Source organism: Coenobita brevimanus, chromosome 54 (genome assembly GCF_032717465.1).
Source record: "Coenobita brevimanus isolate Jiangsu-jjx chromosome 54, ASM3271746v2, whole genome shotgun sequence".
Lineage (NCBI taxonomy): Eukaryota > Metazoa > Arthropoda > Malacostraca > Decapoda > Coenobitidae > Coenobita > Coenobita brevimanus.
The window spans coordinates 30,404,605-30,421,549 of record NC_137007.1 but is presented as its reverse complement, the minus strand read 5'-3'; the positions used below and the strand labels follow the sequence as shown (position 1 = coordinate 30,421,549).

The following is a 16,945-nucleotide window of genomic DNA, read 5'->3' as shown; positions in this document are numbered from 1 at the left end:
ATTCCTTCCAGTATCACTGTACTCTGCACAGATAATATACAAAAAGGATATTAACTAGTCATATCCAAAAATAAATAGCTAAAGAAGAAGTGTTGAGGAGCTTCCTTTCTGACGAGAATGCAAGCCTTTGTCTAATGTACAGTACTTGAAAACATTTATTTATTTCTGTAACTTGTATAATCATTTGGAAAATACAACATTAACAGTACAGTCTTGTTTTTCTACTCTTTTCTCTCAATTTTAATAGGATAGGGGTAATAGCTGCCCATCTTGGTGTACCAAGGGGATAACAGCAGCAAAAAAGCTTAAAAAACAAACAGTGACCCAGAGTCATGCATATTACAGTGAGTCCTTGAAATACAAAAACTCAAAGTACGAATTTCCGATGGTACGAAAGCGATGAATGTAGGACAAATTCCACAATACAAAAGTATCCATCTCGATGGTACGAAAAGCGATACGAGAGGAAATATGAAAAATTCAAAATGGGTGCGCTGCACAGCACCACGCTCGCTTGCGGCGAGAAAACGAACTAACCCCTCTATGGTAAACACATTTTTGTACGCTTCCCAGTCGAGTCACGTCTGTCCTCTCCCCTCAGCTTCGCTGTTCGTTATGCAGTTTTTCGTTGTTCTTCCTGTTTTCGTACTTTTGCCATCCTTCCCAAGCGCCCTGCATCATCTTCAGCATCCGGGGAACCAGCTGCCAAGAAGGAACAACACCGCACTCTGACTCTGGAGAGGAAATTGGAAATTATTAGGGTCCCACCATGTGAGTTAGCACCATATCAACAACACGAATCTCCAGCTGCAGCACAGGTCTATAGTTAACTGTACAGAGTACTAATACTACAGTAATTAGTTGTATGTTTTATTTTTTAATGTCTGTACAATAGTATAGTACTGTATATGTGTATTACATACTTCTAAATAGGAGGGGTAAAGTTTAAGTAAGGGGTCCAATGGGATCCTGGAATGCATCCCCCCCTTTTTATGTATATTTCAGTGGGGAAAATCGTTCCGATATATGAAATTTCGGATTACGAAAGTTTTTTTTGGTCCCTATCCCTTTCGTATTTCGAGGACTCACTGTAATAATATATATATATATATATATATATATATTAATATATAAATAAAATTATCCCTGCTAGCTTATTCGCTCATTTGTTTTTGAATGCTCCAACATGCTTGCACGTGTTAGCCTTGGTCACCTAATGGCAGCTCTCCATGCTGCTCAATCTCTGGCAGCTTCCCTATTCAGTCCCTTATCCCTGAGGTCACACTCAATGACCTCATGCCAGGTCTTTTTTGGTCTACCTCTCACAACCCTACCCCTAACATGAACACGTCTCACTTTCTGCGCCCAATAATCATCCCTCATCTTCACCACATGCCCAGACCCTCTCAATCTACTTCTGCTTATCACAACATCAGTACACTTCAGTCCCATCCTACCCCTCAACTCTTCCATCGTAAACCTAGACCCCCCAGGCCTTGCACTCAGGGACGCACTGCACGTCCACCTAATCACTGTCACTTCTGTACATTTGAGCCTGCGAATATCCTCTTCCCATTACTGCCCAGGTCTAACTATGATACAGCATTACACTCCTAACATGCTGCATACAGAGATATGATACAAATTGGTAATTTAGTACAGAGACAGCAGTACAGTATGGGTAAAATAATAAAACATCTCTGGACTGGAGGATTAAATAAATCCATTTCAAGCTTTTCATCTTAGTGTTGTCAAATCCTCTACTCATACGATAGCTTGAAGCAAATTTCTGTTGTTGATTACATTTGGTAAGTCATTCAATATACTTCACTGAATTTTTTTTTAAATGTTGACATAGCTTTGCATGATTTTTATCCTTTTGAAGCTTATTTCCTGCACATCAGTGGCAAAATAATACTACACTACAAGTTTACATCCTTTCCATAGCATCATAATCCAATGTGCCTTGTTACAGTTCTACACTCAAGGGCGAGATATGGCAGTTTAGTCTAAATTAAGGTTGTTGTTGAGTAACCCCAGTATGTCTCACCAAGCAGACCCATCAACTACAGGCAAGCATGCACCCCTTCAGGGATGTCCCATACAGTGAATCAGTGGTGCCCTGCAGCAGACAGCACCATGCCGCAGTGAGGCATGAAGACGAGCATAGTGTTTTGGTTCACAGATGAATACCACATTTTGGTTCACGGATGAATACCATATTTTGGTTCACAGATGAATAGCACAGTTGCATCTCTCCATCCAGTTAACTGGGGCACCACAGCAGGCTCCAAACTGCCCCATTAACTACCATCCAACATTATACAGTAAAAGTCCTGTAATCCGAATGGTAGGGGACCGAGGGGTCTTTTGGACTGCTGGCTTTTTTGGCCTATTGGGAGGGACCTTTGAAAACATTAGAAATATATACTGTACTGTACCTGATCATTAAATAAACTTCTAAAATGATATGGGTTATTTATTGTTTTACTTACCGGGAATACATAGAAATGTAGCTGAATAGTTGCAGGCAGATACATCCAAGTCCAAGGGAAGTCCAAGCCAGATAAATCCTTAGATGGAGCCTAGAGAAATTCAAAAAAAAAAAGCCCAGAAAAATTGGAAAAATTCTGCCTTAAAAAATTCGGAGTACTGAGATATTTGGATTATTGGTGGTCAGACTAGAGGACTTTTACTGTAAATGATTTCTTGATTACAGGAAACCATCAGGCTGCTCACCCAATGTAGAGCCACCTGAAGTGAAATGAAGAGCATAATAATGGCAGGAAGGACTGGAGAAATAAGAAGAAAGGAGGGCAGACACAGAAAAAGTATGATAAAGATGAAGGAAGAAATAGGTAGCATTACATCAAGTGAGTGGATGATGGTCACAACCTCCAACCACTCCTAAATTAAAGCAGACAGAGGCATACAACGTTAAAAAAAATTGCAGCCTTTGCCAAGAAGCTAGTTTAATTTCCAAAGAAATTTTGTGTAGATATGTAGGGTAAGAGCACAAAAACACCAAATTAGTAGTACATAAACAATGAAAACAGAGGGATCTTTTTAAAAAATAGCTGTTATTCAAAAGATATTGATACTCAGACTGTGAGAAGGCATAGGCCTACTGTACATCAGGGAGTGCTAGCTGCAGAAGGTAAAACTCCTATATACTTGACAAGCTGTCAATGGAACTAACCTGATGAGTTTCCTCTGCTGCTGGGAAGTCACATGACAACAACGATGGTTTTCCCATATTTCAAGGAAGTTATAATGTCACTGCAGTAAAGTCACATGCAATGATGTGAGATCTGGATTGCTGCTGTTGCCCCAGACTCATCTGAAACATGAACCCGATGGACTGCAGGTTTAGGTTGCCCTTCTGCTGTCTACCATCCTCCATTTGGGGGACAGGGAAGTAGTTCAAGGTCATGTATACAACAAGGGGAGTTGGACCGCCTGGTTATATCGATGTCGCCATATAAAGGGGTCCCTGTCTTGGTTCTTGGGATTGTGCTAAGGGCAGTGCTGGCAGTACTATATCTGGGTGGAAGGATAAGATATTGGTTATGTGCAATTAGGCCTAGTAAATAGTTATTTACAGTCAGTGGTTATAAATTTGTGGGTGTAGCCATACACCCTTTAGCAAAAAATAGCTGTAGTATATACTACATAATGTAAAGGAATTTATTAGATATATTACATACAGGAGAGGAAAGTAGCATCGGAGTAATACAGAAGCATAGCATAGTAACACTAGCCCCACCCTGAGATGATGACACTGCTTCATCAGTGAGTTTCATGGGGTGAGTGATGGACCAAACACCCAACAACATGACACCACTCCTCCCCTCCCCTCTCTCTGTGTCACACACATCACTACTTTTAATTATTTTTATACACCAGGAAACCATATACTATGCTGGGTGGTAACCATATAACCAAATTTTGACGCCTGGTGGTTTGGTGGGTAATTACGGCACTCCAATCTGATTGAGCCGATGCAGGTTTATATCCAAGGGATGGTTGGGGTTTATTGCTCACATAATGTCACTCAGGAATGAGTGTGGCTGGTCACTCTCATCTTAAATGTCAGGACCAACTTGCCTAGCCCCGGGCTCCTATGCTCCTCATGGGGCAATGTAGGATTGGATGATGGATGGATGGATGGTCATTCATTAGTACATACTGTACTAGCATTTTCTCTTACATTGGCTTGAGTAGTATATTTATTAATGATTATGGCTAGGCAACGGAAGACATAGGCTGTGAGGCTATGATGTAAATATACAAGCAAAAAAGGCATAGTAATGATTAACAGAATGAATGGTTATGAGTAAAATAAATTGAAGAACAGCAGGTACATGTATGTGTAAACTATACACGTTATGAATGTAGTGCTTTCTAGAACTTAGGTACAATTCAGGATATTCACAAAGAATGGGAAGTAACTAATTTTCATTGATTAACCATAAGATTTGCTCAGTCAGCATTATAAGTTGTAGGTTTCTGTACATTGCAGCCAGTGGACATTCCATTGTATAGTGGTGCAGTGTGGGTGCAGCAGGTGCCCCACAAACTGCACATGGTACTGAATGGGGTCATCCCTTGTGAGTTCCCAATAATATTTATAACTCTTAGTCTTACGACAACATCATAAGTCCACCTTATTGGTTATATGTTACTTAAGTATTCTGAGACATATTTAAATAGTGAAGAGAGCTAGTATGGTACTGCCATTTGCTATGTTAGCATGAAGCTCTCTAGTAATATCATGACTAACAAGAGAGCTGATCATACTTTTGACAGAAGTATTGCTACAATCAGCATCAATATCAGGATAGTCCGAGAGCAAAGCTTTATTGTCAGCCATTTTATTGAAGGGTATTCCAACATGGGAAGGTATCCATGTAAAGTGCACCTCATGAGATGTATATACTTTCAACACACTGGTTGCCTGATAGGGATATATTGATTACATCACCATCTGTGGGAGTAGTTGACAGTAATTCATATAGAGCTCCCTGACTCACCAAAGAAAGAAATATCCTTACATAGAGCTACTACACAACTAAGTCCCTCTTCTATCAAATATAATTCTGCCCTTATAAAAGAATGACAGTCAGGGAATCTTTTGGAAATTGCAGTGTCCATGTATGATGTGGGAGATTCATAATCCTTAATGAATATTCCACACCCCGACTTGGTGCCTAGACAGGCCTGCTACGGTATATGTGTACAGGCTGGTGATTACTTATTGTCTCCAACTTTTTCATGAAGAGGGATTCAAGTTCACAAGGTAGCAATGATCCTTTGGCTTTGAGAGTTATGTCCACAGTCATTCTACGAGGATTCCAGGTGGCAAGACCATGTGTTTGTATCAAATTAATTAATGTAAGGAGTAATTATATTAAAGTCGCTCAAGAGTTTGCACATACAACCGAGATACATATCTGGAGGTGAACGAGTATAGATATGAAAGAACCACAAGGAGTGTATGCCATCAGTTTATTAATCAACTAAATCGGTGAATACAACCAAGTACTTCCTTATAACGAGTATTTAGTAAAGATTACGTCCCGTATCCAAAGCGGGAAAGGAGATTTCGTAGCGCTTTATCCTTAACTCTTTATGTTGCCTATTACACCTCACCATTTTCCTGTATGAAATCGATAGGTGGGGAGAGGTAAATCACTTATGGGAAAAAAAAAAAAAAAAAACGGGAGAAATCGCTTGTTGTGATAGCTGAAACTACGGACCTAAGTATATTAGTGATTTTATATTTGGTAAAGAATGCTACTTTCGAGGCATGTTTAATAAACTTGGTTCTTGTATAATACAACATGAATCATCTTGAAAAATATATAATAATTAGGCTCTGGATGAAAGTGATGAGTTGCAGAATCTTCGACTTCACCACCATTGTAGAGGCTTCGTCCCCACTTTGTTTGTAAAAGTTTACATATTATTTCATATTAACAACGTGACTTGGTGGTGAGATTCCCTCTGACTTAAATTGGTCACCATCTTCGCATTTATATATGGATAAAACTGTAAGTGTAGGAAGCTGTATTTACTCGACTTGATGTTAAACTATAAACAAAGGTGACTGGGAAGAGATGTCAAGATGCGGTTTATGTGTCGTAGTTTTGGATCGAGGGCTGTCATTCATCTTCAGAGCCCAAAAAATGATGAGGAGAATGATAGCCCTCAACTCAAGACTGTGGTCATGGGGCTTTGTAAAGCATAATGGACACAAATAGGTTCTTCAGATTGATAACGCTTCAGTAACTTACTGAGTAGTGCTAAATTTCTCCCAGAAAACCGTTATAGAAACCTGTTTCGTTGGGTTTAGTTTCCCATCGACTTGGTTCGTCAGCTTAAAAAAATAAAAAATGGACCATCAACATCCATTACTTAAGCTATTTCTTTTTCCCGACTGAGCGTAGGCTCCACAGCCTGCTCCCAAGGCCCAGTAGTCCTACATACATACAGCTCTACTTGTCACCACTTTGGTGCTAACCCACCATTCATAATGAATAAATGCTAGGGCTGTGTCATGGAGGACTGGTGTATTGGTATTAGTGGGGGTATTTTTACATGTTGGCAGGGGTATAACTTTAGAAGTAACCAACATTACCAATTTTCATTTTATTACGTCCCTGAACTATTCTAACTAAGACTTACCTTTTAAGCGTAGTTTGAGTTGGGGGAGCAAATTTTGTAGGGGTAGTCATAGTGGCTTAGGCTATCGCTCGGTAGCAGATGAATGTCGCGCCATATTGGCTGGTGCAGGCGTGTGCTCTAGGTCTGTGTCAGGCCTTAGGTTAGGTTAGGTTAGGTTGTTAGTTTGGGTTAGTTTAATGCAAAATGGTGTGTTTTTAATTTTGATCTTGATTTTGGGGGATAAACCCTCTTTTGGAAGTCTTATTCAAAATTCCAAAGGGGGATTTTCCCCAAAAAATGAAGGTCAAAACTAATTAAAACACAGTATTTTGCACTGGAAAACATAAAAATAATATTAAAAGAAAATGTTGGTTACTTCTAAAAATTTACCTTGGCAGGTCTTCTGGTAGAACAGTGAAATCTGATTTTATGAAATTCAAATCCTGAACAGGGATGTTTCTTGTTTCCATGGTTGTTCAGTCCGTATATGGATGGGCTTATAAAAGAGACACAAGGTAGGGCAGTGGATGTTGGAGTGGCTTTGGTATTATTTTACAAGTTGCAAATATGCAGTTCAGGGATATTACCACTATAAATGAATAGTATATTACCTAAGAATGCTAATGAACCCCCATAACCCCATTTGGAAGTTGATATTTACAGAAATATTGAATTAAAATTTTCCCAAAAAAACATACCTTGGATCTTGACTTGGCTAGTCCGTGTAAGAAATGCGTGTGTTTCTCTTCTGTCAACTGCACATGTATCTACTAGGTCTGTTTCGCCCACTCATAGACATATTTTATGTCACGAGATGGTATTCTACCAATCAATTCTAAGCGCAGTCTTTGATTCCTCCTGGATGGAAAATTCAAATCCATCTCGCTATGGCTTCCAACGAAATAGGACGTGATTTGTGCGCCAGGTGTAATATTGAGTAATTACGCAGTATTAAGCGTTTCCACTTGGGACAGGTTGACACATGAAGAAGTGAAGGAATGTTGTGGGGTGGATGTGGATGTGGTTAAGAAGATTAGGAGAAGTACACTGAGGTGGTTTGGACATGTGGAGAGAATGGAGAATGAAAGATTGACTAAGAGGGTGTATGTAGGTGAGGTGGAGGGAGGGAGAGGGAGAGGTAGACTGAGGATGAGGTGGAGGGATGGAGTTGAGAGGTATATGAGGGAGGGGGGGTGAGCTGGGGGGAGGGTAGTCAAATGGTGGGTGACAGAGGGACTTGGAGGCGTTTTGTCTGCGGCCACCCTTTGCGGGATTAGGGCGTTGGGCTTTAGATAGATAGATAGACTTGGAACCGGAGGAAACTGTTGAGTTATTGAGAAAATATGGTGTATTTTTTCTGGTAGTTTTTGATGAGATTTGAGTGGTTTTGACCTTCATTTTTGTTGGAAATGCTTAATTTGACGTCTTTTCCAATCATGAACTATGATTGGATGAGAATGTGAAATGAAGCATTTTTGACAGAGAACGAAGGCAAAAACAACTCATATCACATCACTAACCACCAGAAAAATATACTGCACAACCTCGACCATTGTATCTCTAAGGTGAGCATTCTACTGCAGCACGTTAGGTTAGGTTAAGTTAGATTTGGTTAGCTTAGGTCTGTTTGGTTAGGTTAAATGGTTTTGCAGTATATTTTTCTGGTGGTTTTTTATGCGATTTGAGTGATTTTTGCCTTCGTTTTCTTAGTTTAGGTTAGGTTAGGTCTGTTTGGTTAAGTTTGGTTAGGTTAGGGTAGGTCTGTTTGGTTAGGTTAACCATTTGTGAAATATATTTTTCAGGTGTGTGTGTGTGTGTGTGTGTGTGTGTGTGTGTTTTTAATACAATTTGAGTGATTTTTGCCTTCGTTTTGTGTCGGTTAGGTTAGGTTAGGTTATGTCTGCTTGATTAGGTTAACTGGTTGTGCAGTATATTTTTCTGGTGGCTTTTGATGCAATTTGAGTGATATTTGCCTTCATGTGCTGTCAAAAATGCTTTGTTTCACCTCCTCATCCAATCAAAGTTTGTGATTAGAAAAGGGGCAAAATGAAGCATTTCTGACAAAAATGAAGGCCAGAATCATGTAAATCTTATCAAAAACTACCAGAAAAATATTTTGCTCAATTAAGGGAGTGTATTGGCAACTTGTAAAAGTTTACTGCTGCCCTAATGAGGGAGGGCAGTGTGTGGAAACTCATTGTACAGTACTCTTGTTTGCAGATGATATTGTTAGTGAAGACAAAGGGGAAGTGCAAGACATGGTGAATGAGTTTGGGAGAGTGTGTAAGAAACTTGACCTAAAGGTGAATGCAGGGAAGGGTAAAGTGATGGTCTTCGAGAGAAATTAAGTCACTGAATGTACAATGAGGTTGGATGAGGAGCAAATGGAAAATGTGAGTGCATTTAAGTACATGGGCAGTGTGATGAGTAAGGATGGAAGTTTAGAGACTGAAGTGCTTGAAAGGGTACAACAAGGAAGAAAATATGGCTGGTTCTTTGAAAGCAGTGATAAGAAACAGGGAAGTGAGCATGGAAATGAAAAAGTTACTGCATGACAGTATTGTGATACCAACTCTAATGTATGGAGGTGAAGCTTGGACCTTGTTGGAGGGACACAAGTCAAGAGTGAGAGCAGTGGAAATAGCTATTTGAGAAGAGCATGTGGAGTCACATGGAGAGTCAGATTGACAAATGAGGAAGTGAAGGAGCATTGTGGTGTGGATGTGGATGTGATAGGAAACATTAGGAAAAACACGTTGAGGTGATTTGGCAATGTGGAGAGGATGGAGAGCAAGAGACTGATGAGGAGGTGTATGTGAGTGAGGTGGAGAGGGGGAGAGGGAGGGGGAGGCCAAGGATGAGATGGAGGGATGGAATGGAGAGGTATATGAGAGAGGGGGGCGAGATCTGGGAGCCGGGCAGTGAAATGGTGGGGGACAGGGTGACATGAAGGCGATTTGTTTGTGGCCACCCCGTACAGGATTAAGGCATCTGCAATAGATAGAAATCCTTAAACTGTTCCCTCCCTCTGCGGAGATTTGAACCTGGGTCCGGTAGGACTGCAGGCCACCTCTCTACTGATTGAGCCACCGCAGAGGGTAGTTAAGTTTGATTGGTTAGTTTAATTAGGTTAATTGGTCTTTCTTTCCTTCATTCTTTCCTCTTCCTTCTGCCTGTGGGTGACTACACTGAGTGGCAAGCCAAATGGTTTCCTGTACACCAGGAAACAATTTACTACGCTTGGTGGTGACCATATAACCAAATATTGGCGCCTGGTGGTTTAGTAGGTAATTATTGCACTCCAATCAGATTGAGCCAGTGAAGGTTTATATCCAGGGGGTGGTTGGGGTTGATTGCCTGTGTAATGCCAGTCAGGGATGAGTGAGGCTGGTCACTCTCATCTTTAATGTCAGGACCAACTGCCTAGCCCTGGGCTCCTACTCTCCTCATGGGGCAATGTAGGATGGGATGATGGATGGATGGGTAAGGTTAGAAACAAAACCAAAATAACTTTAACTGTCCAAAAACCTAATTTACCAAAAAAAAAAAAAAAAAAAAGATAAATACCGGTAGGTTAGATTTTGGACAACCAGACATTGTTAGCCCATATAGGTAAATTTGCTGTTTCATACAGTTATTTTGATGGCTTTTTTTTCCCAGCTAACATTTTTAGCATTCCTAAATCAACCTAACAGAACTACTGTAATATCAAATGTAGCCTGACTGAGCTAATATCATATTGAGTAATCCCACTTTGGCTGGGTGTACAGACTTATGAACTGCTGGCAACCAGCTGCCCTTGTAGGGCCATCCCTTGCAGTAAGATGATGTTTCCTTATGGTTTTACCCATGGGAAGGAGGGAAAAAAATACTTTCCCAGTATCCCTGCTTGTCATAAGAGGCAACTAAAAGGTGCCTTTTGTCTCTGGGCTTTCTTTCCTTATTGTCCTGCCCCTCTGTCCTATGTCTCGTTGAAATTCCCATGTTTCATCCTCCCTTTATTTTCCCTCTACTCCAACAGTGCCATATAGCCATATTATAACTTGGTGTTAATTCTTCATTATTCCTTCCTTCTACGTGGTGGGCTGCATCTCACCACAGTGAGGTGCATGGAAGAGTAAGGAGGTTAGGATCCTGGATGGATGCCACATATGCATCTCCACCCAGTTAACAGGGGCATTATAGTAGGCTCCACATCACCCTGTTATTTGGTTATATGGTTCCCACCCACTGTTGTAAATGGTTTCGTGGGTTAAAAAAACCCATTAGGCTTGTCATTCGATGCAGAGCCACCGAAAGTGGGAAGAAGAGTAATAAAATGTGATGAGGAGGATGGGAGAAATGGGAAAATAGGAGGACAGACACGGAAAAAGAATGATAAAGGTAGAGGAAGAAGTAGGAAGCACTGTATCTAAGATCTAATGTAACCAAACTTAGCCATACAAACCTAGCCTAACTGATCTCATTTAATCAAACCTATCCTAACTTATGAAATATTAAACCTAACCAAATTGATCTGATATCTGATCTAACCTAACCTAGCTAATTTAACCAAGAGGTGTGACTGTCCAAAACTTCAAATACCCAGTATACTTGTACCTGGCCAAACTGTTATGGAACCTAGTAATCTTGCTTTGAATTACTGGTATCTAGGAAACTGGAATAGTATTAGGAGATCCATGCAACTTTCACAATAGACTTCTTTTCATTATAGCTTAAGGGTGAACTTAAAGAAGGATGTAGAGTGAAAAAAAAAAAAAATGGAGATCATGCATAATAAAACTGGAATAAATTTCTACTGGAAAACATGATGCAGTCAGCAGTGCAGGTTAGGGAGCCAAATCATAGGAGCTCAGAAACACTTTATGAATATGTAGCTACATCCATTTGTAACCATAATCCTTGTTGGGGTGGTCAGAAACTAATTGCAACCATGTCATCCTGTCCCCTGCCATCATACTACCCTCTCCATTTCACATTTACCTCTTAACCCCACCCCTGCATCTCATCCATAGGTTCACCTTCTCCTCCCCCACTTCAGCTTACATACAGTATGTCAATCCTTCTACATTCCCTCACAGATAATGGATATTAAGAACTAAGTCAGATCACAAAAATCTAAACAAATATCCAGCTTTGCATTCCCTGAAGGATGTTATGGTGGGTAAACCATGAGGAGCTTGATGCTACCAGAAACATAAACTGAGGCACAGTCCAAGCAAAATTGCTTACTTCCCTGCTTGAACTTAGCAGTGTCAGAAAAAAAAATACAGTACATTATGTAAAAAAATAATAATAATTAATTAAATAAATAAAAATTAATAAAAATGGTACTGTAATAATCTATCTATCTATCTATTGCCAGACGCCTCAATCCCGTTTGGGGTGGCCACAAACAAATCGACTTCAAGTCGCCCTGTCCCCCGCCATTTCACTGCCCTGCTTCCAACTCACACCCCCCTCTCTCATATACCTCTCCACCCCATCCCTCCATCTCATCCTCTGCCTCCCCCTCCCTCGTCCCCCCTCCACCTCACTCACATACACTCTCTTCGTCAGTCTTTCACCCTCCTTCCTCTCCACATGGCCAAACCACCTCAGTGTGTTCCTCATAACGCTTCCTATCACATCCACATCCACACCACAACGCTCCTTTATATCCTCATTCGTCAGCCTGTCTCTCCATGTGACTCCACAGGCTCCTCTTAAATAACTCATTTCCACTGCTCTCATTCTTGACTTGTGTCCTTCCAACAACGTGCAAGCTTCACTTCCGTATGTTAGAGTTGGTATCACAATACTGTCATGTAGTAACTTTTTCACTTCCATGCTCACTTCCCTGTTTCTAATCACTGCTTTCAAAGAACCAGCAACCTTTCTTCCCTGCTGTACCCTTTCAAGCACTTCACCCTCCAAACCTCCATCCTTACTCATCACACTACCCAAGTACTTAAACATACTCACATTTTCCAATTCCTGACCATCCAACCTTGCTGTACATTCACTGACTTCACCTCTCTCAAAGACCATCACTTTACTCTTCCCTACATTCACCTTTAGATTCCGTTTCTTACACACTCTCCCAAACTCATCCACCAATCCTTGCAGCTCCCCTTTGTCTTCACTCAACAACACAGTATCATCTGCAAACAACAGTACAGGGAGTTTCCAAACACTACCCTCTCTCACCAGGGCCACTCCAACATCCACTACCCTACCTTGTACCTCTTTTATTACCCCATCCATGTGCAGATTGAACAACCATGGAGACATGACACATCTCTGTTTCAACCCAACTTTCAAAGTGAAAAATTCACTTAGTTCACCATCCACATGCACTGCAGCCTTAGCACCATTGTACATACTTTTCACAGCATTCAACAACTTCCCATCTACTCCATATATTCTTAACACTTTCCACAATCCTTGTCTATCCACCCTGTCATGTACTTTCTCCAAATCCATGAAAGCCGCATACAACTTCTTTCCTTTCTCTAGAAACTTTTCCACTAAAGATCTAAAAATGAATATCTGATCTACACAACCTCTTCCCTTCCTAAAGCCTCCCTGTTCTTCTCCAACTACTATCTCTGTTCTTTCTCTAACTCTGTCAATAAGTATCCTACCATACACTTTTCCTATTGTACTAAGAAGACAAATGCCCCTATGATTACCACACACTTCTTTTTCCCCTTTTCCTTTGTACAAGGGAATAATTATACCAGACTTCCAATCCTCCTGGACTCTGCCTTCCTCCCAGGCCAATCTGCACATCTTCCACATCCATTCTACTACTATCTCTCCCCCATGCTTCAGCATTTCACCACACACTCCATCAATTCCTGGGGCTTTCCCCAATTTAACTTTCTTCATTGCTTCCACAACTTCTATCCTACTGATTTCTTCCTGTCCTCTCACCTCCCTCCTTCTCCCAGCCATTCCCCAGCCGCTTATACTCGCATTACTGTAATAATAATAATAATCTATCTATCTATCTATCTATCTATTGCCAGACGCCTCAATCCCATTTGGAGTGGCCACAAACAAATCGCCTCCAAGTCGCCCTGTCCCCCGCCATTTCACTGCTCTGCTCTCAACTCACATCCCCCTCTCTCATATACCTTTCCACCCCATCCCTCCATCTCATCCTTGGCCTCCCCCTCCCTCTTCCCCCCTCCACCTCTCTCACATACACTCTCGTCGTCAGTCTTTCACCCTCCATCCTCTCCACATGGCCAAACCACCTCAGTGTGTTCTTCATAACGCTTCCTATCACATCCACATCAACACCACAACGCTCCTTTATATTCTCATTCGTCAGCCTGTCTCTCCAAGTGGCTCCCCAGGCTCCTCTTAAATAACTCATTTCCACTGCTCTCACTCTTGACTTGTGTCCTTCCAACAACGTCCAAGCTTCACTTCCATACGTTAGGGTTGGTATCACAATACTGTCATGTAGTAACTTTTTCACTTCCATGCTCACTTCCCTGTTTCTTATCACTGCTTTCAATGAACCAGCAACCTTTCTTCCCTGCTGTACCCTTTCAAGCACTTCACCCTCCAAACCTCCATCCTTACTCATCACACTACGCAAGTACTTAAACGTACTCACATTTTCCAATTCCTGACCATCCAACCTCACTGTACATTCACTGACTTCACCTCTCACAAAGACCATCACTTTACTCTTCCCTACATTCACCTTTAGATTCCGTTTCTTACACACTCTCCCAAACTCATCCACCAAGCCTTGCAGCTCCCCTTCGTCTTCACTCAACAACACAGTATCATCTGCAAACAACAGTACAGGGAGTTTCCAAACACTATCCTCTCTCACAAGGGCCACTCCAACATCCACTACCCTACCTTGTACCTCTTTTATTACCCCATCCATGTACAGATTGAACAACCATGGAGACATGACACATCCCTGTTTCAACCCAACTTTCAAAGAGAAAAATTCACCTAGTTCACCATCCACACGCACTGCAGCCTTCGCACCATCGTACATACTCTTCACAGCATTCAACAACTTCCCATCTACTCCATATATTCTTAAAACTTTCCACAATCCTTGTCTATCCACCCTGTCATATGCTTTCTCCAAATCCATGAAAGCTGCATACAACTTTTTTCCTTTCTCTAGAAACTTTTCCACTAAAGATCTAAGAATGAATATCTGATCTACACAGCCTCTTCCCTTCCTAAAGCCTCCCTCTTCTTCTCCAACTAATTTCTCTGTTCTTTCTCTAACTCTGTCAATAAGTATCCTACCATACACTTTTCCTATTATACTAAGAAGACAAATGCCCCTATGATTACCGCACACTTCTTTTTCCCCTTTTCCTTTGTACAAGGGAATAATTATACCAGACTTCCAATCCTCCGGGACTCTACCTTCCTCCCAGGCCAATCTGCACATCTTCCACATCCATTCTACTACTATCTCTCCCCCATGCTTCAGCATTTCACCACACACTCCATCAATTCCTGGGGCTTTCCCCAATTTAACTTTCTTCATTGCTTCCACAACTTCTATCCTACTGATTTCTTCCTGTCTTCTCACTTCCCTCCTTCTTCCAGCCATTCCCCAGCCACTTATACTCGCATTACTTCCATCCTCTATGTTCAACAATTCCTTAAAGTGTTCTCTCCATCTGCTCACTTTTTCTCCCTTCTCCACTAGTAATCTACCATTTTTATCTTTCACTCCCCTGCTAACTTCACTTCCACCCTGTCTTACTCTTTTCACCTCTTTCCAGAACATTTTCTTACAGTCTCTCCACTTTACACTCAAATTCCTTCCAAATTCCTCATCCACTCTCTTCTTACTTTCTCTTACTAATCTTTTCACCTCTCTCTTTCTTTCTACATATAACTTTCTCTTCCGCCTCTCAACTTCTTCCACGCCCCTATTTCTCATCCATTCATTGTATGCTTTCTTCTTTTGTGCCACAGCCTGTTTCACCTCTTCAGTCCACCACGCTGTTCCTTGCACCCCCCTCCGTCTTCTCTTCATCCCACACACCACATCACATGCTGCATATATTTCTTCTGTAAATATCCTACACACACCTTCCACGTCTCCCATCTGCTCCAGTTCATATTTGCCTAATCGTTCCTCCACTTCTCTCTTATACTCTGCCTTTTTCTCATCCTCTTCTAACCTTTCCACTCTCCTTGCCACTACTCCTTCCTCTCGTCTTTCCTTTCTTCTATTCCTCCATCTTACTTGAAATCTAATTCTGGCCACCACCAAGTAGTGGTCAGAAAGTCCACTCCCCCATCCTCTATAAACTCTTGCATCCATTACACATCTTCGCATCCTTTCATCAGCACACACATAATCAATCATTGCCTTCCTTTCATTCAGTTCACCACCCACCCTTCTCATCACTCGCCATGTATACCTGTGGATCATTTTATGCCTGAAGAGGGTATTGGCTATCACCAACCCCCTCCCAGCACAAATGTCCACTATCGCACTCCCATTCTTATCTATCTCAGCAGGCACACCCCACTCACCAACTATTCCATCCACCTTCACATTCCCAACTTTACCATTCATATCACCAATCAAAAACACTCTCTCATTCCTTCCAGACTTTTCCATGCACACTTCTACATTTGTCCAGAACTCTTCTCTCACTCTTCTAGCACGATCTTGTGTTGGCGCATACACACACACAATCGCCCACATTTGTATTCCAACTTTCAACTTTACCCACACAATCCTTGACCCAACTGATCCATACTGTCTTATGCTTCTCTTCCATCATTTACTCACAGCTATACATACTCCTTCCTTTGCCCTCTCATTCTCATCTACTTCTGCACATATACCCCATCCATACTCCCATTCTCTCACACTTTCTCCTCCCCATTTTGTTTCAGTTATTCCACATACATCCACTTTCGCACCCTCAAGCACCTGGACAATCTCTCTCTCTTTCACCTCATCATTCGCTCCCCTTACATTCCATGTTCCAATAATCATGTCCTTTGTCCGGTCCTTGGTCGTCATCGTTTGGACAGTCCTTGTCCGAGGCTTATTGTTTGTTTTTTTAGTTAGTTGTTTTCCGGGGAGGGGCACTAACCCTCCACCAACTCTTTTAGTCGCCTTTTACGACTAAATAATAATAATCTATCTATCTATTGCCAGACGCCTCAATCCCGTTTGGGGTGGCCACAAACAAATCGCCTCCAAGTCTCCCTGTCCCTCGCCATTTCACTCCCCTGCTCCCAACTCACACCCCCCTCTCTCATATACCTCTCCACC

General features: G+C 41.5%; 1 long non-coding RNA gene across 1 annotated transcript; it reads right to left on the bottom strand.

Moving 5' to 3' along the window:
- Window positions 1-236: 236 nt before the first annotated feature.
- On the bottom strand, window positions 237-3,363 carry LOC145400944 (uncharacterized). Its single transcript, XR_013897532.1, has 3 exons — window positions 3,200-3,363; window positions 2,496-2,754; window positions 237-734 (listed from the first exon to the last, which is right to left on the bottom strand). It is a non-coding gene; the product is annotated as an uncharacterized LOC145400944 (long non-coding RNA).
- Between the last annotated feature and the right edge of the window lie 13,582 nt (window positions 3,364-16,945).